Genomic DNA, 26,766 nt, shown 5'->3' on the forward strand with positions numbered 1-26,766 from the left:
TGATGTTTTGTTCTTTGTTTATTTTTATTTGCTCCTGCATAGTGAGATCCAGTGTTTGGAGTGTGTCAAAATGAATACTATATAATTTTCCAAATACCTTTTATAAACTGGCTGACATTCTTCCAAGTCTCTGCAATTTCTTTCAGTCCAGCTTTTTCTCAGCTGAGGTCATGCAAAAAAATGGCTCATTTACACATGATACTTTCCTTGAGGAATTAAATAATAACTGTATCCTTTTGTGCAAATCCCTTACACATCTCAGTTATGGATCTGTACAGCTCCCACTTCATTTATTCTGGCTTAGTGATCAGCATAAGCCTGTAGAAGTAAACATTTGCTCACAAATGGAAGTAATAGCAAAGAAAGCTAAGGACGATTTGTTTCTCTCAGGAGATGGGAAGCAGAGATACAAACAACTTTGGTTCCGACACCCTTTTCACCTAAAACACACACACACACACACATGATATTTTACTATTTGAAAATGAGGGCATTAGAGTCAAGATAAAAGGGCAGAGTACATGAGTGTTAAGATCTCTTGTCAGTTGTACATTCTGAATAATCATTTCATCTTACCTTAATGCATAGGAAACCCAAACGTGTTTTCAGAACAGTGAAGTCATTACTCCCAGCTCAGTACTACTTCTAAGTTCTGTGCCTAGTTCAAATATTACTGTACATATTTTATTAGTTTGCAAAGTCACCTACTTGCCTATAAAGCTCTCTCACTATACTGTAAGTATTTAAGCCAGGTGTGCCTCTCATCTTTTTATCCCCAGCGTATATTCAGAATGGGCTGATACAGCCCATTCCTCAAGTCCTGAGTAGTCCAGCCTTCTGTATCCCTGGCCACATTCCCGATTCACCATCACCAGCTCTCCTTGCATTGCGTATTGCAAAAGAAGATTCCTAGAAGCAATATTCACCATCTCTCTTTCCAGTGATGGACAACTCTCTGCTGTGCCAAACATACTCATTTTTACCACCCACTCCCAAACTCACACCTCCTTGTTCAACAAGCCAGTTAAGGGTAGTGAATGAACCTAGGATGCCGAAGACCCCAGGGGCATCTTTTCACTGGGCACTGGCTGGAATGCAATTGGATTAGATTTTCACAATTGCTTTGTTTCCAAGCAAGGAAGGAGTAATTGAATGCAATTCACCACTTTTCTATATCCAAGATGAAAACACAGTTAGCACTCTTCTAAACTTCAGAGGTATAACTGAGTGGGTTAGTATTTCAGATCTAGCCTGAGGCAAAATTATGATTTTTTCCAAAAGATTTTTTTTTAGCATTATTTTCCTTATGCACAGGCCTTTCATCAAGCTACAGTTTTGAACTGATTATAGCTTTTGAAGCTTCAGAAGATTTAAAGACCCACTACATTGTTAACAATGGTGTTTTAGGTGTGTGGGGTATTACTCAGAGGAGTCAGGTAAGTGCAAAATCCTGAAATTTACACAAGGTTTGCAGCTGCCTCCTCCACTAGTCATGAGTGCACCTGGCAAGGATAGGTCTCAAATGGAGAAAAATCCTAAAGTTAAAAATAATTAATTTATCTTTGAGATCAGAGTTTAAAAGCTGTGGAAAGAATTTCATATTTCCCTCCAGAAGGGAAAGAATTATAGTCAGCTCAGTTCCAATCAAGTCTTTTTATGACATATGGAACAACTAAGTTCTTTTTCCACAGAGGACAGCTTTCATTAATCAAGTTTCTCACTTCTATAGAAGAAAGACTAACATACAACTTAAACAAGTGGTTAAACCAAAAATATGGCATAGTTTTTATTTGGTTAATCCATTATTTAATAGCTTAAGCTGAACTTTTAGGACTTTGTTTATTTTCAATTTTCTTTATCAACAGAATTAGATCTAATTGACTACATAAAATTGCTCATTAAAAAGATTGATCAACGAAAGGGAAAAAAAGAGTGAGGTAAAGTCAATTAAAGTGGCAGCATAAAGACAGAGCCACTGATACTGGGAAGCTCCAGGAAGCTTATACATCATGTAGAGATTTTTTTTTTTTTTCCAAAAACTTCCTTTTAAAAGGTGGTATCGATCTTGTTTTGGACAAAAGCAATATTTTCCCCAGGCCCACCTTATGTTTTTTAACGTTATCAGAGTTATTTCTTTAAATCTTTCTTTGGTCTGTTAACATAGCCTATCTGGATACCTCATAAACAATCCACAAAACTGTGTCTCTCTACTGAGACCAGGCTAATGCTTCCCTGTATTTGCTTTGTTCTCTCTGCTCTTGTGGTAGCTTTCCTCATCCTTTCATATTTAGAGCTTAATATAAGAAAGCAAAAAAAAAAAAAAGTGAAAAATACGGCAGAGGATTGAGGATGGGGAGGAATACCTAAATCTCTGCAAAAAGGTATATGGGCCATGCATTATTATTATGCCCATGTCTTGTCAGTATTGCATAGTCAATTTAGGGTGTCATTTTTTTTCAAGTATAATTTTACCAAACAAGACACTCAGTGTCTCTGCAGAGTTTGGACAGAGGGAAGTTGATCACACTATGATGCTGAAGAAGAGTATGCATCAGATGACTTTGCTCTGGATCCATATATTTAATACCCAAATTGACATCCTTGAAGCTCTGGCTGTTTTCTGAACAGAACATACTTGAAACTAAATGCCCAGTTGGAAGTGCCTTGACAGCCAACTAAAGAATTGATATTGGGAGCATACACTTTGGAGCATTAAGTGATTGAGAGCAGCAGATAAGCATTCAGACTTGAGAGTCCATTTTCCTTTTAAGCGGCATAGACGCCAATAGTAATAGGGCAAGGTTACCTTTTTTCACTTTTGGCGTCTGTCTTAAGCTATAGGATATAAATGCCCCAGACAATGCACACTTAAAATTGACTTTATACAGAATTTGGAGAGGGAGAGTAGTGATTGTGCAACCAGATTACAGAGGCCAGCCACATTCCAGCAAATTCACATTTACTCAGCATCTGGGATAGTTTAAAGCTTACAGAAAATGGGAATGAATGTTGACAAAGGTAGAATAGTACACATTAAGTTCAAAGATAATACAAGCAAACCATATAACCAATGACATTTTCCTTGAAGAGAAGCCTGTCAAAAGAACAGTGAGAGGCCAAGCTGTACACCCCTTTGGGTGTCTAGACATTCGGGTGGAAGGAAACTAACCAGATTGTTCCAAATTCTTCTCTTTTTGCCCTGATTGAATCTGGCTGCAATGACTTATCCTGTGTCTAAAACAGAACAACTCAGTCTTCCTCATCTTCCTCCACTGTTTCATGTTTCAGAGTTAATAGTTTGGGTCAAGGAAGTTACAGACAGCATATGAGTCCATGTATGAAAACCAGAAAGAACTCAATGATCTTGAACCTTAGCTAAGTGTTTCCTTCATTTATAGGAACTCTGACTTTCCTGAGTTGTCAACCTTTAGGTGCTCAAACTAGACACATCTATGGAGATGGCTGACCGCTACCAGGAGAGCCCTGCAGTCCTTAACACTGAGTACACTTGAAGGCAGGGGCCTCTCTTCACTCTCTTAAACCTTTGTTAACTTCTCTGTAGAATTCCAAAACTAACTTCTAGTAAAAAAAAAAAAATATGGCCAGGCGTGGTGGCTCACACCTGTAATCCCAGCAGTTTGGGAGGCCGAGGCAGGTGGATCACAAGGTCAGGTGTTCGAGACCAGTCTGGCCAAAATAGTGAAACCCGGTTTCTACTGAAAATACAAAAAATTAGCTGGGCGCAGTGGTGTGCACCTGTAATCCCAGCTACTCGGGAGGCTAAGGCAGGAGAATTGTGAATCCAGGAGGCAGAGATCACAGTGAGCCCAGATTTCACCATTGCACTCCAGTCAGGGACAGGGCAAGACTCCGTCTCAAAAATAAAGAAAGAAAGAAAAATAAAAATAAAGATGCAGGATATCTTTAGCTTTTTTTCCTTCTTACCGGATACTTTGACAGTTGCTACTAATTGACTGGGTTGAAGATATCCATTCTTGAGGTAATTTATAGCCATGTTTCTAGGGTCACCTTTATCTAAGGGTCAAGGATTAAACTGGGATCTTGAGAAGGAAAGTGAGTATTGACATATAGGCACACATTACAAAGGAAGCAAAAGAGCCTATTATCATTTAATTAAATAGAAATAAAACAGATAAGATTTTAAAGTGATGATATTTTGAAATCTACCGACTACAAACAGGGATTGCAAGACTTTTAAAACAGTGTCTGTCTACTGAGTGGAGAGAAAGCTAAATATTTAAGAAGAGAAAAACTGCCACACTAAGTCAGACTATCTTATATCTAGAAATTTTTTTTCCTCTTTCGACAAATAACTTTTTGTAAGAAAGTAGTTACTTCCTACATTTAACTCTGAAAGGTAGGGATGTGCCCCAAACACATAATTTACTCTAATCAAACATGGATGATGTTAAGTTCTTCCGAATCACTGCTTGCATGACTTTAGTATGTCCAACTGAATGATATCATCAGTGCAGACAGCCAGAGAAAAGCCATTAAGAACAAATACTATTGGCCAGGTGCGGTGGCTCATGCCTGTAACCCCAGCACTTTGGGAGGCCGAGGAGGGCAGATCATGAGGTCAAGAGATCGAGACCATCCTGGCCAACGTGGTGATCCAAGGTCAAGAGATCGAGACCATCCTGGCCAACACAGTGACAAAGTGGCCTGGTGACAAAGTGAGACTTTGTCTCAAAAAAAAGAACAAATGCTATTTAGGAGTCTATATTCACTGAAGCATCTGAATTCTTTTTTTTCTCTCCTTTTTTGAGATGGAGTCTTGTTCTGTTGCCAGACTGGAGTGCAGTGGTGTGATCTTGGCTCACCACAACCTGCGCTTCCCGGGCTCAAGTGATTCTCCTGCCTCAGCCTCCTGAATAGCTGGGATTATAGGCGTGCGACACCACACCCAACTAATTTTTGTATTTTTAGTAGAGACGTGTTTTCACCATGTTGGTCATGGCTGTTCTTGAACTCCTGGCCTCATGATCCACCTGCTTCAGCCTCTCAAAGTGTTGGGATTACTGGTGTGAGGCACCATGCCCAGCCAGCATCTGAATTCTCTCTTTTTTTTTTTTTTTTTTTTTTTTGAGACAGAGTCTCCCTCTGTCACCAGGCTGCAGTGCAGTGGCATGATCTCGGCTCACTGCAACCTCTGCCTCCAGGGTTCAAGCAATTCTCCTGCCTCAGCCTCCTGAGTAGCTGGGATTATAGGTGCCTGCCACCATGCCTGGCTAATTTTTTGTATTTTTAGTAGAGGTGGGGTTTCGTAGTGTTAGCCAGGATGCTGTCGATATCCTGACTTCATGATCCACCTATCTTAGCCTCCCAAAGTGCTGGGATTACAGGTGTGAGCCACCATGCCCGGCCGCCCAGCATCTGAATTCTTAAAAGGAATCCTTGCCTAATCTCTGGAAACACAGAATAGTCCTCATCCACCACCTGCAGAGTTAGCCTGCCTGGGACCAAAGCCTGGCTCTACCACCATACTACTGTGTGACTGTTTTTGTCAGAGTTCTCCAGATAAACAGAACCAATAGGATTTAGAGAGAGCAAGAAAGCAAAAGAGATTTATGTTAAGGTATTGTCTTACATGAGTGTGGAGGCTTGATGAGTCTAAAATCTGATGGAGGAGGCTGCAGGCTGGCAACTCGGGAGAGAACAGCAGTTGGAGTTTACAGGCAGTTTGCTGGCAGAGTTCCCTCTTACTCTGGGGACGGCAGTCTTTTGTGCTATTCAGGTTTCCTTCTAACTGACTGGCCGAGGCTTACCCACATTATGGGAGCAATCTGTTTTACTCAAAGTCCACCGATTTCAATATAAATCTCATCCCCAAAACACCCTCATGGAAGCATCCAGAATGTTTGACAAAATATCTGGTCATTATATCCCAGCCAAGCTGGCATATAAGATAAACCATCACAATGACCTTGGGCAGGCTACTTAAACTTCTTGTTCTTTACTATGCTCGTCTATAAAGGGAGATTATTTAAAGTATGGGCACATACTTCATCGGGTGATTGTGAGGATTAAATAGGTTCGTTTCTAAGTGGAGTGCTTAGAACAGTGCCTGGCTCATAGTAGGCAGTTTATTGCAGAACAGTGGAACAGAAGGGAACTTTCAAGTTATCAAGTACATTCTGAGATTCAGAGTGGTGAAACAACTTGCCCAAAGTTGCAAAGTTAGTTATTACTAGGGAACACCAGTCCAACCTATTGCAGAAGGTTTTACTGCTACTTCCCTTCCCTTGTAGACTCAACAACAGTGTATCAGATGAAATGTATTATCACTGAAATTTAGAACCCCTTCATTTTTTGAGATGTTATTAAAATAAGTAATTGGTAATCACTATTGCAGAAATGTATGTTTGATTATTTATATCTACACATTATTGAAAAAATACCTCTCTTGTCCACTGAATGATTTATTGAAACTGGGATTCCTTTATTCTTCTGCTGTTCCACATTAGACATTACATTCCCTTGGGACAGACTGAACTAACACTAACACCTGGTGTTTCCACAGAATCTACCCTCTAAGGTTCAGTGAGAGTCAAGGTAAAACTAATTGAAAATACTTGCCTAGTTTGACTTGTTTGGGTTTTTTTTTAACTTTCTCTAAGGCTTAGATTTGCATTCCATTCCCAGCCTGCTGAGAAGAGCTCTCTCTGCAAAGCCTTTTCTTCCTTTCTATGCAAAATGTTACTCAATCTGAGTTTCTAGATCAATGTTTCTCAGAGTGAGTTCTTCCAAGATTATTCGGATTATAATTACCTGCAGAGTTTGACAAAAATGTAAATTGGTCAGCACTACAGAATCACTGAATTTTAATTTCTGGAGGAGAGATTTGCGAAAAGATACTTTTATTAAGGTCGTCATGTTGATCCTTATGCCATAGGAGCTTGAGAATCACTGCCCTCAATTAGCTTGATCTTGCTAATAAACACTCCTTCATGGAATTTCAAAGCTGTAATAATGTCCATTAAAGTGTGTAGGTGTAGGTGGATCAATCTCCACTTACTTACTTATGTTGCATTACACGTTCCCTCTAGCTGAAAACAGTTTAGTTCTTCTGCATTAATGAAGTGTAGCTGTGCTTACACAGTATTTCCTGATACGAACTGCAAGGCTGGTGATTATTGTTAGCTGTGCCTTATAGAAGCTCCAGGATAGGTATTGTGTGTTTTAATGCTGACTGTTAACATTCCCGGTTGATTACATTAAGTGCCAAATTTTTAATCACTGAGTGTGAAAGTTTCCATTTTCAAAGCACATTAAATCCCAATGATATTCTCAACTGAAGTCATTCATATCCTTAAACAGTTTGGTAAGTATATTTGAAGGGCCAGTTGGTAACAGGTGGAAAGATACATGTGTAGATATTGGTACTGATGATAAAAACTTACATTGAGGAAAGAAATCCTTGCAACCTCAGGTGAAAATACCCACTGGAATTAATCCTTTACTCCTGCCTGATCAATTATCATTGACAATCCTAAGATCAAGAACAATTCAACATTTTAACATTTAAATGTTCAACAATTTAACATTCAGTGAATGTTCACTACACTGAGGTGGACCAGTATGCATTATATTATTTAATTCTCCAACAACGCATTCAATTAGATAATTTTATTTATCTCCACCTTTCAAAGAGTAACTGGGGCTTGGAAAGGTCACGGCTCTTGCCCATATTCACACAGCCTGTCAGGGAAAGAGTGAGGATTTGAACACGGGTTGATCTGACCTCAAAGCCCTTGTTTTAACCTTGTCTTTCAGTAGACCAGCTTCCTGCTTCTCTTCTGTTCTGACATTCATAAAATGAGACAGTAGACAAAAAGAAAATGGGATTTGGCCTTTGAGAACTGTGTCAGGGCATTTTGAGCATGCTGCCACTCCAAAATTAGAACCATGCCATTTTAGTTTCAGTGCAGAGGAATATGGCGTTGCCTAGGGCCCAGCTGAGCTGAGCCGAGCTTTGGAATAGCTCATTTACTAGTTAAATATGGACTCTGTGCCAGTTATTTATTTCTGTGGACTCCATTGGCCATATGTAATTCCAAGGGACTAGAATCACATGCCTTCAGGCTTCCGTGATTTTACAAATATTGTGATTTTTGTATATTTTCACAGAACTTGAGAACCAGCAGGGATGATTTGGTCAGGAATCATTTGGCTGTAAGAAAAAGAGATCCACCCAAGTTTCCTTAGGTAGAGAAGTTTATGGGAAGGAAACTGGCTTATCTCACAGAAGCAAACTTAAGGGATACAGCCGGGAAAGAAAATCAGGAAAGAAAAGTCATCATTTGTCTTCTGTTTTTCTTTTTTCTGTATGGCTATATTCATTTCTGTGTGCTGTGACTTTGTTTCTCTCCAACTCTGGAGACTGGCTTTCTTTCCTCGTGTTCTCACGGCCAGTCAGAGCTGCCCGACTGGCAGAACTCAACACTGGCTCACTTCAGTCTCTGGGTATGAATTCCAAATTTTAAGACAAGAACATCTAACTGGTTGAGTGTGGGTTCCATGTCTAACATTAATTATTCAAGCCAAAGAGATGCGGTGGGATTGTTTGGTATTTGGTGCTATTCTTTCAAGAAATTATTTTAGTAATTTATGCAGAGATTATACAACTTTTGTGAGAAATTGAAGATGACCCTCTAATGTATAGGATAGACGTGGTTTGCACTAGGAAAACCAACAGCGTTTTTTACTCTCTGTTATTCTAATTCTGTATCTTTTGATCCTATTTTATTCTCGTTCTTTCTTGGTGCCTTCATCTTACCTTTCATCCTGGTGTTTTCTGATCTCCCGGTTCCTTTCCTTCCCTTACTCATGAAATTTCTCGTTTCTTTGAGGTGCTGCTTTAGGTCTTTGAGGTAGTAGCAAAAAAAATCTGATGAAGTAATTTCTACCTAGAGTTAAAATAAATACATGTTCATTTTTCACAGAGTGATTATTAGGTGCCAAATCTAGCACTAAGCCATTCATATATATTATTTTCTTTATTCCTCACTATAAACACAAAATAAACATTAACTTGTTTTTCCATCTGAGAAACTCAAGGTTCTGTGTAGTTAAGTAATTTGTATAAGCTCACACAGCTAGTAAATGAAACTGCTGGGATTTAAAATCAGCCTCTAGAGCCTGAAACACTATATGCTATGGCTGCTATTGTCATGACATATCATCCAAGCATGTGAAGCCCTGGGTTTATCCTGACTCACATGCATCAAATGTTACATTTGCGGAATTTTGAGAGCTGATTATTAAACACAACCATTGTGAAAATTTAAATTATAAAAACTTACAATGAAATTACATTTATTTTTAAAAGTTATACTCAAAACACATCAATAATTATGTTACTGTATTTGACCATTATATATGCATTTGAGTTTATTTCTATCATAACTGTATGGTAGAAACACTGCACCTCTCCCAAACTCTGAGAGTATTTACACCATAGAAACTGACAACTGCCCATCTAAATGAAATTAAATTTTTTAAAAAGTGAGTAAGTAGACAGCCATACAGGCACAAAAAGCCCACTTAAAGATTGAATAGGACTGTGAGCCACCAGTTTTTGACCTCTGTTTTAAAGAAATGTACCTACAATGAATGAATCTCAAGCGCTTATGCCAGATCACTTTTTAAGTGTGGGCATCTGACACAACTTACACATCTGGTCAATCATGACTGCCTGAGGAAACACCAATAGCTCATTGCCCAGACCAAAAAAGGAGTTAAATGAGTGCTAGCCAAGGGTTGCCTGTGCCTAAGTTGAGGACTTTTTGAGGTCTGGCTGAGGTTTCCTGTCCTGCACAGCCAGGTATTTGCATTGGCAGATGTGGCGTCACCACAGTCCCTGCAAAGAGCTGGCTGGACTTCTTGACTAAAGCAGTAGTGAGCAAGAAAGAGCTGACCCAGAGATTACATTTTTGCTTACCCGCAGCAGTATACTTCTTATGTGGACTGCCTTTGCATCTGTTTTAGACCTTATTCATTAGTTCTTTCTAGGTCAGTGAGAAGCCGAAGAGAAGAGGGTCTTGCAGCTGGAGGAGATAAATATGTGATGGGGTGTGTGGGTGGTCATTTAATGTTGCTTTCTGGGCTGAAATGAGTCTGGTTTCTTATGTTGTCTGTGGAAGTAGCAATTATCCTTCTCTCTTTGACTGAAGCAGTTATTTTTGGTAGAAGCTATTAAGTCTTTTGAGTAAGAACATTTTGGGTGCCCTGTGGTTGGTTGGCTATGTATAGATCACTTGATCTGTGACCTTGGACAAACCTCCCAGCGTTTCCATTTCTCTGTTAAGTTGAAAACGATAGAGGGATCTGTCAATAACTAGACAATAAAAAAGGGTTTTAAAGAATTTTTTAACTTCTAGAATATTATTTCAATTAAATTATGATTTAATATTATTTAAATTTTTTATCTCCTAGAATGTTATTTTCATTCACATTTTAGCAGAGAAAAAAAATCTTATTTATTTACTTAAACAATTACCCCAGTGACCACTAATTCATTTTGTGCTTTGGACACCACATCATATCCATAATGTAGTCAACATTTGAATGCAGGAACCATATTCTTAGTTTCCTAAATGTTTCTATGGTCTGGTTGTCTCAGTCCAAATTATGGTATGCTGTTTCAAGTTGTGAACCTTTGGAATGTTTCTCTTCTGTGCAGCTCTAAAAAGCCTCTTCACTTCACCTTGCTATTTGAGTTTAAGGAGCAAAGAAAATGTACTGAATGCTTTATATACATATGTATATATTCTGTAAAATATCGCTATGCTTTGCTATGAGGAAGGACCTAAAGGAACTGTAAACTATGTCTCTGGAGTCAACTATAACAGTTTACTTGGGAAAGATAATCATCACCCAAAAAGCAGTGTATAATCAAAGTTGAGTAATGAGATAGACTATAAATATAAATGAGAAGTCTTTCTCTTCACCATCCACTTAACCAGTACTCTGGAAGAAATTCAGATCTTCATTCACCCCGTCAAATATGCTGACCTTTGTCATAGCATGCCATCTGCTCAGATCTACCCTGCACCCCTCTGCTAGGGCCACATGAGCAGTGTGCAGCCCAAGTGTTTGTTCCAAACTGTCAGTGGCACTTGTTATTAAAATCATGTAACATAAATCAATAAAATATGGCACATAAATGGAGGTATGGGGTTTTTTGTACGAAAGCTAAATTGATTGCATTATGAAGAGTTTTAAATGTGAATGACAAAAAACAATTGCTAATGAATTAAATATTGCAAGAAAACTTTCTAAAAATTAGGGACAGAAATCAGAAAAATTTTAAAAATTAGGGACAGAAATCAGAATAAGAAGTCTTTGTACTCACAATATTTGGAAGCTGCTTGCTCTATTTTAAATAAACCGAGACTGGGAATCATGGAGGATGCATTATAGATGAATTGTATGCAAGAAAGATGCTGTAGGATTCCTATTAGCAGACTCTTGATCATAGGAAAAAATGCCCCTATGTCAAAAGCTTAAGAAATAATATACAGTTTAAAAAATTTTAAATTGGAGTATTTATAAAGCATATGTATCATTGTTAAGGTTCCTTCTTTAATTTTTTGGGGGGGCGGCTGTTGTAGTCGATTGGCAAATCAACTATTGATCTTGCTTTCATCAAATTTTGAGAATTTGGAAAATGATGAAATTGGTTTTGTTTAATAGTTGGGAATTTGTGAAACGATTGGTGTGATTTTCTCACCACAGAAGAATAAAGTGGGCAACGTTCTTTTATGTATTTATGTATTTATTTATTTTGAGATGGAGTCTTACTCTTATCGCCCAGGCTGGAGTGCACTGGTACAATCTCAGCTCACCTCCTGGGTTAAAGCGATTCTCCTGCCTCTGTCTCCCAAGTAGCTTGGATTATAGGCACCTGACATCATGCCTGGCAAATTTTTGTATTTTTAGTAGAGATGGGGTTTCACTATGTTGGCCAGGCTGGTCTCTAATTCCTGACCTCGGGTGGCCCACCCGCCTTGGCCTCCCAAAGTGCTGGGATTATGGACATGAGCCACCACGCCTGGCCCAAAGCAACATTCTTAGAGAATAAACACACAAACAGCAAGAGAATACAAACTTCAGAGCAGGAGAGGTAAAAATCTATGCAAAAGAGTAAAGAAATGGGAAGAAAAGACCCAGAAGAAGTTTTTGGGAAGATCTAGTAAAAGCTAAGGGACCTGATTGTAAGTAGTAGGCAGTATTGAGCCATTGACTGATTTTGATTAGGACAGTGATAGGAAAGCAATATTTTGAGGTAATTATTCTGATAACAATGTGCAGAATGACATGGATCCTCAATGACAAATATGTTTTTGAGAATTGTAAAACTCAGATTATTGGTAACGCTGATCCGGAGCATTGTTCTGAGAAGTATGAGGCTGAGGCTATCCTCTATAAAAGGTGCTGTTTTCTACTAGTGATGCCTAACATGAGCAAGGGATAAATGGTTGCAGCATCTATGCCTGATATTTGTAGGCCTTTGATCAGATTAAGACTAAAGATAGTAGAAGCAATTATGCCACCACAATAGCACGAGAGATTATAGAAGAAGGTATAAAATATTTTTTTCAAATACATACTAATTTTGTTCCATGGATAAAGTTATATCATAAGTAGGTTTAATTTCCATTTCAGATTCAAGCAAGATTATGCTTTTCCTTATTATTGACATAAGGGACTCATTAGACTATAATCTTAAAGAGCAGCACAGTATTTCAAGTAAGACAAAATTTTGTTCAAAATCCAGACCTGCCATTGGCTAGTCAAATAATTTGAGACAAATTTCTTAAACTCTTTAAAAAATGTATTAAGTTTCTATAAAATAAGAACTAAGTTACCTAGCTCAAATGGATTCAAAATATTAAGTGTATTGGGAAGTATTAAAGGTAGTTGGCATGCTGCCTATCACAAGGATGGTCAATGAAATTCTGCTTAAAAAATGTTTTACTAATTTTTTTCTTATTAAGTACTGTTTTAAAAATAAAAATCCGTGAGATTATTATTCTAATAATTGGAATTGTTTAGCTTCTGAGCCCCCAAATGAAACTGAACTAGATAGAAAAATAAGTTAAAATACATTTTTCCAGGTTTTCAAAAAAGAGACCCCAACATTTCTTTGTCCACAAGAAACTAGATATTATGAAATTCCTCCTTTGTCTGAGCCACTGTTTGCCTGCTATTTAAAGGCTCTATAAATGAGGGATCATCATGGCTTTGAAGCCATGGTCTGAACTGCAAGATGTTGGTATGCCCATATACAGACATTTCAATATAATTTTTTCTCCTACTTCTGTCCCGTGGGCAGTGATTTCTTGGCAATTCATATGCAAACACTGGGCATCCATTTACAGGATTTCTTGATTTGTTTAGGAGAAGTCGTGATGTTCATTTGCAATAGGGTTTTGGCAGACTCTTGACAGAGAATTTCTTTATAAAAAAGGACAGCGCACTTCATTTGGCATAACTCTTTAATGCGTAGGTTTGTATTTCCTGTCTTTAGTTTCCTTAAAAATCTGTAGAAACACACACATAGCCATTCATTAAGCACTTTGAAGTAGCAGTTTGTGATATTTCCAAACAAAACATTACTTTACCAACATGGTTGAGTGTCTCAAACATCTCTTTTCTACGGAATTCTCAATTGACATTTGAGACAAAGAAGGAAGCCAAAAATGTAGGTTCTGACTAGTTGTATGGTGTGTTTCTTGTGGTAAAGAAAGAGTCAAACCAATTCTAATCCAAGAGAAATATCATGAGTCATTGTATTATTTAGGGTGTGAATATCATAGAACTGATTTCTTTTCAAAGCCTACTTCTTCCCCACAAACTTTTCTTTTGAAGCAAATGGTAAGCTTTAGTTTGTAATGTAAAAATGATAAAGTTGTGATATATTAAACACATTTATTCCAATGACTTGAATTATTATAATCATTACCTCTATCACTATTAATCATTCAAACGCAGCTAATTCTAAGTCCTCAGGGGCTCAAAAACAACATCAAAAAGTCTGACTGAAAAGTATGGAATTAACATCATAGAACTGGCTTTAAAAAGGCAGTTTTTAAACTGTTTTTTACATATTGAAGAACTTTCTTTCCCTGCAATGCAAGTTCAAGGAAACTCCCAAGAGTGGATGTTCCATCCTACATGCTCTGCCCTCAGCTTTTCAAAGTGCACAGAAATTCCACCCAGCAAAGATGTCCTGTCAAAATGATTTAAAAGAAGAAAAAGAAAGTTGCTTGAGGGGAATTGGTACTCCAGATCAAAAAACAATTTTAAGTGGCCTCTTTTGGTGGTCTGTGTTGAGACATACAACAGCCCAGGCTGCTGTTTCTCCAGGAGGTTAAATTTCAAAAAGAGGAAACAACAGTAAACAAGCTGCCAATTTACTCACCAACGTTACAACTGGCTGGAGCTCTGTTCAAAGTAAAACCACTGATTTACAAATTCCTGGATTTACTCTTAAATATTAACACTTCTTAGGAAACTTTAGAACTTACATGTCACATTTATGACTCCTCAGCAAGCACAAGCCCTCTCCAAACACATGGTCTTCATGACAACTCTTTGTGCCATGTAATTTAGCCCCACTAAGGGAAGCCACTGTCAACTCAACCTGTAATGCCAAAAAGCAGCCCAGGTACCAAGGGACGCAAACTGAAGTTAACATTAGATGTGTTTCTGTATGGTGTATTTGGAGGAGGATGTTTACAGCACAATTCCAAAATAATAAACCATAGCAGACAGAAGTTTCCCTTCTATCAGACACAAAGAACTAGCTGTGGAAGGCAAGCTGGCTGGACCGCAGTTCAGTTTTTCTCCTCTCCTTTCTGCAAGTGGAAAATCTGCTGGCTGGCAGTGGAAACAATAGGGAAACCACCTCAGAATATTGGAGAAGAGGGTCGGGGAGGAGTTGTAGCTCAGGAATCCTTCAAAGATAATGTGTGGGGGGACGAAGACAGCACACAGACACAGGGAGAAGTAAGTGTTAAATAGTCAGTAGCTCTAAAAATTGAGAGAGGTGGAACAGCATTTAAACATTCTATATCTCAGGCAGTGCTTCCCTCCAGAAAGCAGAAATTTCTCCAGGTTGTTCAGCTGTAAAAAAGGTCCAGGATCCAGTCAGATAATAAATTTAAAGTAGGTCTGGGGAAGGTTGCAGGACTGCATATATAAAAATATTAAATGTATTTTTTTAAGAAGAGAAACAATGTATGCTCCTTGAGTCCTTTAACTAGAAAAGGACTTAAGTTGTCATTCAAAAAAATGCCTTTGCAAACAACTAGAAAAACATAAGACACTCCACTAAAAGTTACACGACTATTAATTGTACTGTATGCATTCATGTTTATATATTTATGTGTTTATTTCATCTATATCATCTATTATCTATCTATCTATCATCTATCTATCTATCTATCATCTATCTATCTATCTATCTATCTATCTATCTATCTGTCTATCTTCATCATCAGTTATTTCCCTATTAGTTTACTTAGCTATCCTTGGAAAAGGAATATCTATAAGAAAAATTTATTAGGGGAAATAATAGTGTTAATCATAACTACATCCCAAGTTTCCATGACATCACTAGGTGTTTTTAAATAAATGTTCCCTATCTAAAAATGAGCACACACATGGTGATAGAGCACCCATTGAACACCTTATTGCTAACTGCATTATGTCCACCTTTTCTAAGTAGAGAAGTAGTAGCTAAGATTTATTGAGTGGTTCTCACCTGCCAGCCTCTGTGCAAGGCACCTCACATACATCTTGCATTTGAATTTTAATGAAATTGAGCCCATTATTACTGTCTTTTTCAGTTGATGAGACTGAAGCTTAGAGAAACAACTTGGCTAAGGCCCACTACATATAGCCATGTGTCATGTTTCAAGGAATAAATGATTTGACTCTAGGTTTATCCAAATTTGTTCAATAATTAGCAACGCAGTAAATGGGTCCTCATAGTTTCTAAGAAACAGATCTTAGAGGATTTGGAGGAAAAAAATGCATGAAAAAGCCTCGTGGGCTGAAGAGTTAATGGACTTTGGAAGCAGAAGGCCTGTGTTTGCATTCTGACTCTATCACTTTTTAGCTGCGTGTTGTTAGGCAACTTACTGATATATTGGAAAAGAAGATTATCTTTCATCGTTTAATCTTGCCAAATGAATGTGTAACGTTACCACTTACTTTACTGAATCCCTTTAGTTCTTTACGTAGGTGATGGTCATAAGTAATTTTAGAACTAGATTTCTTATCCAGAAATACACAGAGCTAGTAATTTTTCTTTTGATCTTTCATAGCAAGCAGGTAATGTTTTTCAGGTAATATTTTTAAGCTGTCATGCTAGGATGACACTGGAAAGTACTCACCAGAAATATTTATTTGGGTTGTTGTCCACAGTTAGACATAATCCATTATTGCTATTAGGTTACAATAAAGGAAACTGAAGTTTCAAGAAAATATCTTATGAAAGATGGTTTAAATTTTGAGTAATATTTACCAGGAATAATAAAATCCTAATAACCCTATAACTAAGCTTTGGGTTACTTCTTATATGATTCACTTTAATCAAATGTGTAACCTCATGTACCATTTTTTAAGAGAATTTCCGCTCTCATTTTGTTAGTTCCTCAAAAATCTCAGAAAATGTTACTGAAAATGCTTCTTTATACTGAAAAGATGAATTTCAGACATCTTTTTATTTACCAAAACTCAAGAATAGGAACCTTACCAACAAGTAAAAATGTGTCATGTTAGTCTTTTCAACCTCAACAAACGTGTTGAAAACATGGAGCCCTGAAAGCTGCATTTTAAACACATGTCCCAGGTAACGCGTACTGAAAATGGAATCCTGATGCCCTAGGTGGTAGGATTATTGTTGTTTGGAGAACGCTCCTGTAAATTTCTTTTCCAATCTTCTCCCCTCACTTCCATGCCTAAGGAGTCTAAGTCCCACTGCCCCTGCTAATTGTCCCTGGTTAATTAGAATAGAGAGTGGCCCCTGAACCAACGTGGGCCCATGAGCCACAGTGGAGAATTGTCATTGAGACACAAAGGCTCGTCAGTCTCCCTGGGCACTGAGAAGCAAGAGAAGCAAGTACATTCTTTGATTAAAGATTAATTTGCTAGCCCCAGAGTTGGAAGTAAAATATGTAGATATGATAGTGGTAAGAGACAGATAAATGCCTAAGCAGCTAAGTGAGGGTCCCTGGAGAATCTCTGACCTGCCCAGGTCATTGTGCACCAGGGGCTTGCCTAAACATGCCCACAGTGAAAAATTTCATTCCTTAACACATGCAGTGAACAGTGGCTCAGACTAAGGACCTTCAGGCACATTTAAAGATGGTGTAGAGCCACCAGGAATTCGCTCCTTATGCAGGGGAACAGCCTTGACTCTTCGGCTTGTGTGTGGTGACCTGGTATTCAATTTGTGAGATGGGAACCTGTGTGCAGGACTCCTCTCTTTGCTGACAGCTTTCCTCTGGCTTCATAAATTCCACCCTCCTCCCCCTTCAGTGTGTTCACACGCCTAATTTTTCCTGGTTGTGAGACAAGAACCTGGATTTAGCTGAACTAAGGAGCAAAAAGTCCTGCATCAGATATACAGATGGATAGACAGATTCAGATATAGGCACAGGCATAGACACAGATGTAGATACAAATATGGATAAAGGTATATTTACAGAGAACACACCCACATGGTATGAGTAAAACAAAAAGTTAACGCCACTCCCGTGCCCCTAAAACAAGTGTGTAAAAAGAAGAAACTAGCTTAAGAGGAATAAAAACTGTGGCTTCTTATTTTCCAGGCAGATTACAGTATATGCCAAAAATGGATGTAATATTTAGGCTCAATTTAGATTGCCTATCTTACATTGAAGGCAGATGGGTTTCAACTACTTTAGCAGATAGTTGCTGACCTAAGACAGAGTTACAAGGTGGCAGATGGAAGGAGAGAGGTACAAAAAATGACACTCCCAGAGTCTCTTAAAATACTTCAGGACTGGCATGATCATGTTTGGCCCATAAGCCAAGGAAAACAGAGGACAGACTCCATAAAGAAAAAAATTAAACACATATGAGTAGAGAAATATGTCCTGCCCTTGGTTTGTACGAGATAGCATTGATTCCTCCTAATAAATCCTTACCTTTATTTTTTTCTTGATATCACATATGTAGTTTTCTGTTCTTTGTAATGAAATAATTCCTAACCAAGAAAGTCACAATAAGCAAAAAATTCGAACTATTAGAGCATGAATTTACAGGGTACCTTGGTTATTTGTTTCATTGATGCCTGAAATTCTGTATTAGGTTTTCCTTTTTTTAATACCATTTTAAATTTCATGTCATTCTTTTGATTTCCACTCATTCAAATATAAATATCTCTGAGAACAGCAATTACTCCTGAGTCCCTACATTGTGTATGCCCTCAGAATTATATCAGAAATTTTTCTTGTGAACACTTTTGAGTAGAGAAAAAAGCATCTGGTGTGGTAGCAGGGGTGGAAGTGATGCTACTGTCTTTGCTGCCAACTTCCTCTACAGTGACTACCTTCCACTATGGACTTCCTAATGGTAGGAGTCTTCCTTCCTAAAGGGTGATTCAGTATGTTCACCTTGTTAGTATGTTCTACCTGGCAGGATCTGAGTTAGACATTTCAGATGTATTAAGGGGGAGTTTCTCACAATAACCCCATGATGTTGGCATTATTATTAATGTTCTACAAATGAAGACTTAGAGGATCAGAGTGGTAAATAAACCAGCTCAAAAAGAGCTGAATTGGAACCCAAGTCTGTCTGCCCGACTCAAAGTCTGCGTTTTTAACTATGGATGTAACACTAAGAGGAGACATGAGTAAATGGAGGACATAAGTAAAAAAGGAAAGTTTTGAATGCCTGTGACATTTCTACAATTTAACTTTTTGCCCAAGAATCTCATTAATAGAAAATTAATTATTTTTTAACATTTGTAACATAACAAGACGTACTATGTTAGCTGTGAAAATTGATCATATGGTATTTAAATATATACAACACATTTTCCTAAATTTATCATTCTATAGTTCCAGTTTCCAGTAACTCTCTGTAAATAATCACAATAAGGCCGGGCGTTGTGGCTCACACCTGTAATCCCAGCAATTTGGCAGGCCGAGGTGAGCAGATCATGAGGTCAAGAGATCGAGACCATCTTGGCCAACATGGTGAAACCCTGTCTCTACTAAAATACAAAAATTAGCTGGGCATCATGGTGCACGCCTGTAGTCCCAGCTACACAGGGAGCTGAGGAAGGAGAATTGCTTGGACCTGGGATGCAGAGGTTGCAGTGAGCCGAGATTGCGCCACTGCACTCCAGCCTGGCGCCTGGCAACAGAGTAAGACTCTGTCTCAAAAAAACAAAAAACAAACAATAAGAGGTAGTTTTGAAGAATTTTTAATCACAAGAACATTCATGCTTGCAGTGTATATAGGTAAGTACTAAAATGAATAAGATGGATATAATCAAAAACTTCTTAAGAAGGATGAAACTTCATTAAAATGTTAGATATGTGTGATTTATTACTTTTGAAATACCAACAAACTATCTATACTATAATTTTTACTGGAAGATGCTGTCTTTTTAAACAGTTTGCCTAGGGGTAGCCATCACAGGCAAAAACTACAGGTGAAAACCCTTTGCCCTTTATAGTGGGACATTTCAGTTAGGTTACAATTGGAGTATTTATCTTGCTTCTTATGTATAGGTTATATGCTATTTTAACTTACCTTTCAACATGATGATTAAAAATAAGTTTGTCCATGTTTGATAAATTCTCTGTGAAGTGGCAATCTCATGCATGAAGTCCTTTTAAGAATGAAAATAAAATTACTTTTCTCACAATTGCCTGGTAGAGAGAAAAACTTTGTTAAGTCAAGTTCTGTACTTTAAGAAATATGATTACTTTGAGTTCATTAGCACAGCCTAATACCCTATACATCATAAAATATGAGCATTTAGAGAAGTTTTCTTCCAAACTTTAATTAGAAAATGAATAAATTAATTAAAAATAATATAATTCTTTTGACAGTTGAACAATACATGCATATGATCACAAGATCTATTTGGTGAGAGAATAATCCATATTGCAATGATATGAAACAGGTAATTGCTTGTCAGCCTCTTAGCTGAGGTCAAGTGAAATGGTCAGATGGTCTGGGCTATATTATGGTCTCTTTACAGTTTTACTTGCTGCTTCTGGGATTCCAGTTTTTAATCAGGAAAGAATTATCCTTATTACTTGGGATGGTCTGGACTATATTGTGGTCTCTTCACCATTTTGCTTGCTGCTTCTGGGATTCCAGTTTTTAATTAGAAAAGAATTATTATGCTCGCTACTTCGTCAAAAAAGAATTATTATCCTCACAATTTTATTTTATTTATTTAATTATTATCCTCACTATTTTATTTATTTTACTGGAAGCTGCATTTTAAACACATGTCCCAGGTAACACGTACTGCAAATGGAATCCTGATGCCCTAGGTGGTAGGAGTATTGTTGTTTGGAGAACGCTCCTGTAAATTTCTTTTCCAGTCTTCTCCCCTCACTTCCTTGCCTAAGGAGTCTAAGTCCCTGCTAATTGTCCCTGGTTAATTAGAATAGAGAATGACCCCCTCACTATTTTATTTATTTTACTGTACCAAGTAGAATAAAATAGCAAATTGCCCATTGCTCAGTCTACTTGGTAGAATAAAATAGGAAATTGTCCATTGCTCAGTCTACATACAATGTATAGATTTTCTGACTGGATAATGTACAATAAAAGCAGACTCCTGGCGTGACTGGTTAAGCTTTTGTATTAACACAATTGACTACACAATTGCTCACTACCTTAGGAAGTTCTGGCTGACAAGTGCTGGCAAGTTGCCCACAAAAATTGGAGTCAACATCACCAATGTAGTTGTAAAGCATTTTAAAAATAAATATATACAAACATCAATTTTTGCAGACAAGATAGATTAAGACATGATTATTTGCCTTACAAATAGTGATTACTCTTCCTTGATTTATTAAATAATGCTATTGTGCAGTGTATTTTCAAAAATTGATACATCCACGAAGTCTCCTTTATCCACAACTTTCAAGGAATACAATTATTTAAAAATATTTGTGTTAATTCTTGTAAATGGGTTTGTATTAGCCATTTTATTTAGACAAGATGGAGACATAATGGTCTTCAAATAATATAGGGATGCTAAGATATGGCTCTGATCCCACCTTTGGGCATATGATGTGAGAGAATAAACAATACCTTACTATAGGCTTTTGGGTAATAAAAAGAAATAAGCCCGAACTATAACATAACACTAGGTAATGGATCTCACATGTTTACAGAGATTATTTCTGCCATAAAGTTTAAAAGAAAAAAAAAGAAATGGCGTAAGGTAATTCCATCCTTTGTAGCTCCTGGGTTGGTTTACTATAGAAGATGGCATGTTGCACTCACCATCTAGGACATTCCTCCATTCTGAAATCCAAGCCTGACAGAGCAAAGCGTGAGAGAGAGAGTAACTCGGACTTCCCTGTTGCACCTCCATAAACTCTCCTTTTGTGCTTCCACTTTGCTGACTGAGAACCCATCTTTCTCCAGTGGTCCAAACTGTCCCATACAGTGTGGTGGCATCTTAGGCTTTAGCAACATTACTACTGCCTTTCAACACACCCTTGCTCATGCAGGAGATATGAAGCTACCCAGTCCTTGGATGCTAAGTCTGACTTTGTTCCTTGTGACCCTTAGGAATGTGGCAAAAATCAGAGCTACTCTAAATTTCACATGCTTTGCTGATTCTATGTATGTGTGTGTTTACAAGTTTATGCAGTATTAGGATATATTCAAAACGCAGTACTATAAAGAGAACTCACTTAAGAAATAACATTTTGTCTAAATAATTGAAGGCCCTGTGTACATTTTTCCAGTTGTATCAACTTAGTTCCCTGCCCAGAATCACCATTTTAAATTTGGTATTTATCATTGCTTGCATTTATTTCCTGCTCTTTCCTTCTATGTGGGCTAGCAATACTCTTAACATGTTTTTCGTAGTATGATTATTTTACAATAAAATAAATAAAAGAAGTAAACTTCTGTTTAAAATGAAAAAGGTATTTTTATAGAGAATAACATCAGTGTAGCTTTACTAATAGTGACAAGAACAAAACCCCAAATGGGGTTATTTTGAAGATCTTATTATTTTATACTAAACACACTTCCCCTCATACCATGCCACTTATTCTCTTGATCAAATTTGCAATTTTAGCACCTGTTGAATCCTGAAAATCTGACAAAGATTAAGAAGAAAAGATGCAAAAAATCTCATTTTTGAAATGAACTACACTACATAAAAGTGGAAAATGGAATTATCTAGAATGAGAGGAACTCAAACATAGAAAGATATAAGCAACTTTAAATGTAAAAACCTAAAGCGACTTAGTGAAATACAGGAACAGAAAGCATGGAATTCTAGCTAAAATTCAGTTGGTTTAAGTTATACCTACACTGACTATTAAGATATGTAAATTATAACATAGATTATTAGGACTCTGTTTATCTTAGTAGCACCCTTCCAAATGGTTTTAAAAATTGGGAAATATAACAAAGAAATCAAATTCAAAATAAGTATTTGTTAGTACTCTTCTGGACTAAGAAGGGCAATTTCTTTCCAACCTTCATTTACCTTTTCTCATGAAATATTCAAAGAATAGATTAAGAGTTATTGAAATCATTTATCATTTTTCCCTGTCAGAAAACTGATGTCATTTTAGAAGTGTTGTGTATTTCTACCCATTGGAGCTTGAAAATAATAATTTCTAAACTTCTTCCTTTTAACAAATCACTCCATGTATAGTTAAAGTGTGTATATACTTTGTTTTAAAATATTTTTTTCTACAAAATTTCAAAACAAGACAAATTAACTATCTGTATTTCAAAAGAACTCACTTAAAATGGAAAGGTTTCCTAAAATATTAAATATGTGTTGAGGCCAGGACTTTTGAGATCAGTTTCAGCAACCTAGTAAAGCTCTGTCTCTAAAAAAAAGTTAAAAATTATTAAGGCATTGTCACATGCCCCTGCAGACCCATCTACTCAGGAGGCTGAGGCAGGAAGATTTCTTAAACCCAGAAGTTGGAGGCTGCAGTGAGCTATGATCATGCCACTGTACTCCAGCTTGGACACAATAGAGATCCTGTGTCTAAAAAAATAAATAAATAAAACAAATACATGTATGTGTCTTTATATCAGTTTTATAAAAATACAGGTATGTTCTTAAAACTGAATTTCAGAAACAACCTTTTTTTATTTTTCCTCTCTTCTTGTGGTAATTGGTCTGTACATATTTAAAAATGCATGCCTTATTCAAGGTACTGTCCAAAGCCTGGAAATCCTCCAAAGTTCTATTGTTGTATTTGTACCTAGTATTTTTTTCTAGTCACATTTGAAAAAGTTCACAATCCTCTAAAATTATTGCTCAGGGTCAAGAGAATAGACCTGCTTAGTGCTCAAGTAAGAAATGATACTGGCCATACTGTGCCTCCAGAAGGGAAAACCATAGGCCTTGCTCTGATATTTGAAATAATGGATTTCAGCAACAATGTAGGTCTTGTCAGCCACTATTTATTCACAAAATCAAATTATTTCTAGTTCTTCTTTTAGACATGAAGAGGAGACCAGCAGGTATGATTCATTCTAGAATGATCTCTTCTGGAAAACTTGCTCAGATAAAATCTAGAGATGAAGTTCTGGCCTTTTCAAAAACAGCTGGTTCATTGGCATGGCATGAGGGGATACATAATAATATTTAAGAATGAATTAAACTTAATTTAGCAGTTATTGGGGAAACTAATTTAAGCAAACAGTTGACCTTCAGAATTTGAATTCTCTGAAATTTGTCCTTCAAATTTTAATCTTTCACAGATATTTAGAAAGATATATTCAATAGGAAATAAGAATGCCATTAGATAATATGAGACCGAAAAACAGTATGGGTAAAAGGAAAGTTATACATTCCAGATGATTTTCCTGGGAGTTCCAAGTTCTAAAGTTAGCATACTAGTACAGTGGGGGAGAATAGTCATGTTTTTGTACAATAAATCAATTGCATAGAATTTTAATCTCAGAGAGTTGGGAGATATTAATTTTGCTACTCAGAGGGTCATAGTAAGTTAAGAATTGGCCTGACCACATGGGAAGCAACATCTAGTCAAATCTTTTAGCATGAAATAAAATCCAAGTCATGATTTTCAGTTTTAAAAAATGTCTAAATTGTTCAAATAATGGTGTCAAAAGTATTACGGTAGAAAAGTGATGGAATTTTGCATAAATTTTTCCAAGTAATTGCTTTACTTAAAAGAATGCCATTAGTTTTTTTAAAATCAGAGTAATACATGTACTTTATTTTAAAAACAAGCCAATGTAGTTGTTATCTCTTGCTTTGCATTGGGAAAGTTAAAAATTTAGCTTACTCAACCTATGTGCCTTTTCTTACCTCACCAAAAAATCAGATGCACTTACCTTAACCTGAAACCAAATTGTTGTTACAATGGAAATACTAGTCACAGATGTTATTTATGATTACACTTCTTTTTGTATAACTTGCTTTCCCTGGAGTTAAGCATTACCTCTTTCTTTTCTTACTTTTTAATGTACCAATTGCTAATTCATCCCTAAACTTTCTGTGAAAAGTGTCCTAGGTATTCCAACATATTAGTTATTCCATCTGGAGCCCTCCAACCTCCTCTCCAGTCTGGACTGGTTTCTATCAGCCTATAGGCCGCTGTTGTTCTGGAACTTTTCTTCATCAGTATCCTGGGAATTTTATTTCTGTTTCTCAACGCTTGTTTCCTGGATCTTCCAGCTACTTCTGCTTTGGGTTATTCCCTCATGTTGCTCAATCACATCTTCTAGCAGCACTTAAAACATCATATGTGGAGGTATATTTTGAGACCTTGTAATTGAAAATACTTATTTTCTTCCTGTAGCTATTTTCAAACCTCATATTTGTCTTTTAAATTTCTTGGCATGGATTTCTAGGCTGGAAATAATTTTTTTCTCAGCTTTTCAAAGCAATTTGTTTATTATTTTCTACTTTCTAAGGTCACTTTCTGATTCTCAGTCTTTTCAAGTGACCCTTCTATTCCTGGCATTTTAGCATTTTACATACCTGTGCCTTTAGTTGAGTATTTGGAATTAATTTTTCTGAAAATCTGAACCAATCAATCTGAAAATTTATTCATGTCCATTCTGGGAAACATTCCTGCATTATTTCCTTGACAATTTTTTTTCAGTTTTGTTTCTCTCTTCTTAGAACTCATGTTATTATACTTAATTTATTTTTTATCTTTCTGAAATTTCATCTATAATTTCCTGTTTTATCTTGTCCTAATTTCTAAAATATATCCTAACCTTTTTTATCTTTCCAGTTTCCTGTTAACTTTTTAAGATAAGTTGACATATTTTTAATTACAAAGATTTTTCTCTGTATGGTCCTTTTCATAGCCTGCTGCTCTTGTTTCTTTTACGCCTTTGAAAATATTACTTTGTAAATATTTTCCTACTCTAAATTGTCTCTATATTCTCCAGATCATTTTGTTTCTTCTTTCTTTAGGTCATTGCCCTTTATGTAAGCTTTTTCCTTTAATATCTATTGATTTGGTTGTCAGCTGACATTTTACATGTAAAGTTTCTAAAAATAAGTCGACGACTAGAAACTTTGATTTTCATATGGGTGAGGTTAGTTGGGTGATAGGCTGAACTACATGGTAACCTGGTGAGGACCAGGCCATCTTGGGAAGATCCCCAACTGCTAGCACTCCAACCATTCCCCACATGTTAGGGTAGTTCCTCAGCTTTTAGTTCTTCAATTTCATACCTGGAGATTATGAACCTGGTTGCCCATATCCTGGTAGTTGAATGAAAGAAGAGGGTTTGAGTGTCTCCATTCAGTATGTAAATTTTCACTTGACTTCCATGTTTTCAGTACAGCATTTCACACTAACCCTCAGTAACCCTGGCATACTGCCCTTTGACTCTGTCTTATTAAATGCCCTTATCTGCTGATTATGGGAGGAGTGATCACCAGACTGGGTGTGGTAGTTGAGGGGTTCTAAGGACCCAAATTTTTATTTAACAGACTTTCCACTTTTCTTCTTGCTTTCAGCCCCACCTTGCCCTTCTGCTTTCACAGCTACTGAGGTATCAGATCCATAAGCTTTTCCAGGCTTTTCTGCTTTGAACAACTTTTTGTTTGTTTGGTGGTGGTAGTCAGGAACAGACTTTCCCCCTTTGAAAGCTTCTCTTGTTTCCTTTAGTCTGATAAATCCGTTACCACTTAAATACCTGCTTCCTAGCTTCTAAATTCATGCTGATAGTGCCCATTTGCTGTCTGTACCTCCCTGATGTTCCTGATGGTCCTTTTTCTTATGGGTTTATTTAGTGCTAATAAATGACTGTCTACGGAAAAAAAAGAAAGGAAAGGAAAAACTCTGATTTATAGCATTTGCCAGATTCCAGTGGCGTAGATACTCTTACTATGACTGTCTTTAAGCTACCAATAATTTAACAACGGCTTGTAAAAGTCCTGAATATTTACCAGTTAAATCTCAGTAGCAAGTTAAGTGCTATCTCCAGCCCAGCACTGTTTATGCCTTTGTTAGTCTACTGTCTCTTTAGTAAGGCTTT

At 36.9% G+C, this 26,766-nt stretch overlaps 1 long non-coding RNA gene across 6 annotated transcripts in view; it reads right to left on the reverse strand.

The window, feature by feature from the left end:
- The window catches only part of LOC118154590 (uncharacterized), a 56,420-nt gene that overhangs the window by 20,232 nt on the left and 9,422 nt on the right, over positions 1 to 26,766 (reverse strand). Inside the window, exons 4-7 of one of the 6 annotated variants that reach the window (XR_013519344.1) lie at positions 19,822 to 19,900; positions 9,965 to 10,323; positions 8,801 to 8,930; positions 7,659 to 7,722 (exon numbers count right to left, since the gene is read on the reverse strand). This is a non-coding gene — a long non-coding RNA (uncharacterized LOC118154590). Of the gene's footprint in view, positions 1 to 7,658; positions 7,723 to 8,800; positions 8,931 to 9,964; positions 10,324 to 19,821; positions 19,941 to 26,766 lie in introns of those variants that run through there. The other 5 variants (XR_004744670.3, XR_004744671.3, XR_004744675.3 and 2 more) reach the window with 5 other exon arrangements.

Source organism: Callithrix jacchus, chromosome 6, assembly GCF_049354715.1.
Source record: "Callithrix jacchus isolate 240 chromosome 6, calJac240_pri, whole genome shotgun sequence".
Taxonomy (NCBI): Eukaryota; Metazoa; Chordata; class Mammalia; order Primates; family Cebidae; genus Callithrix; species Callithrix jacchus.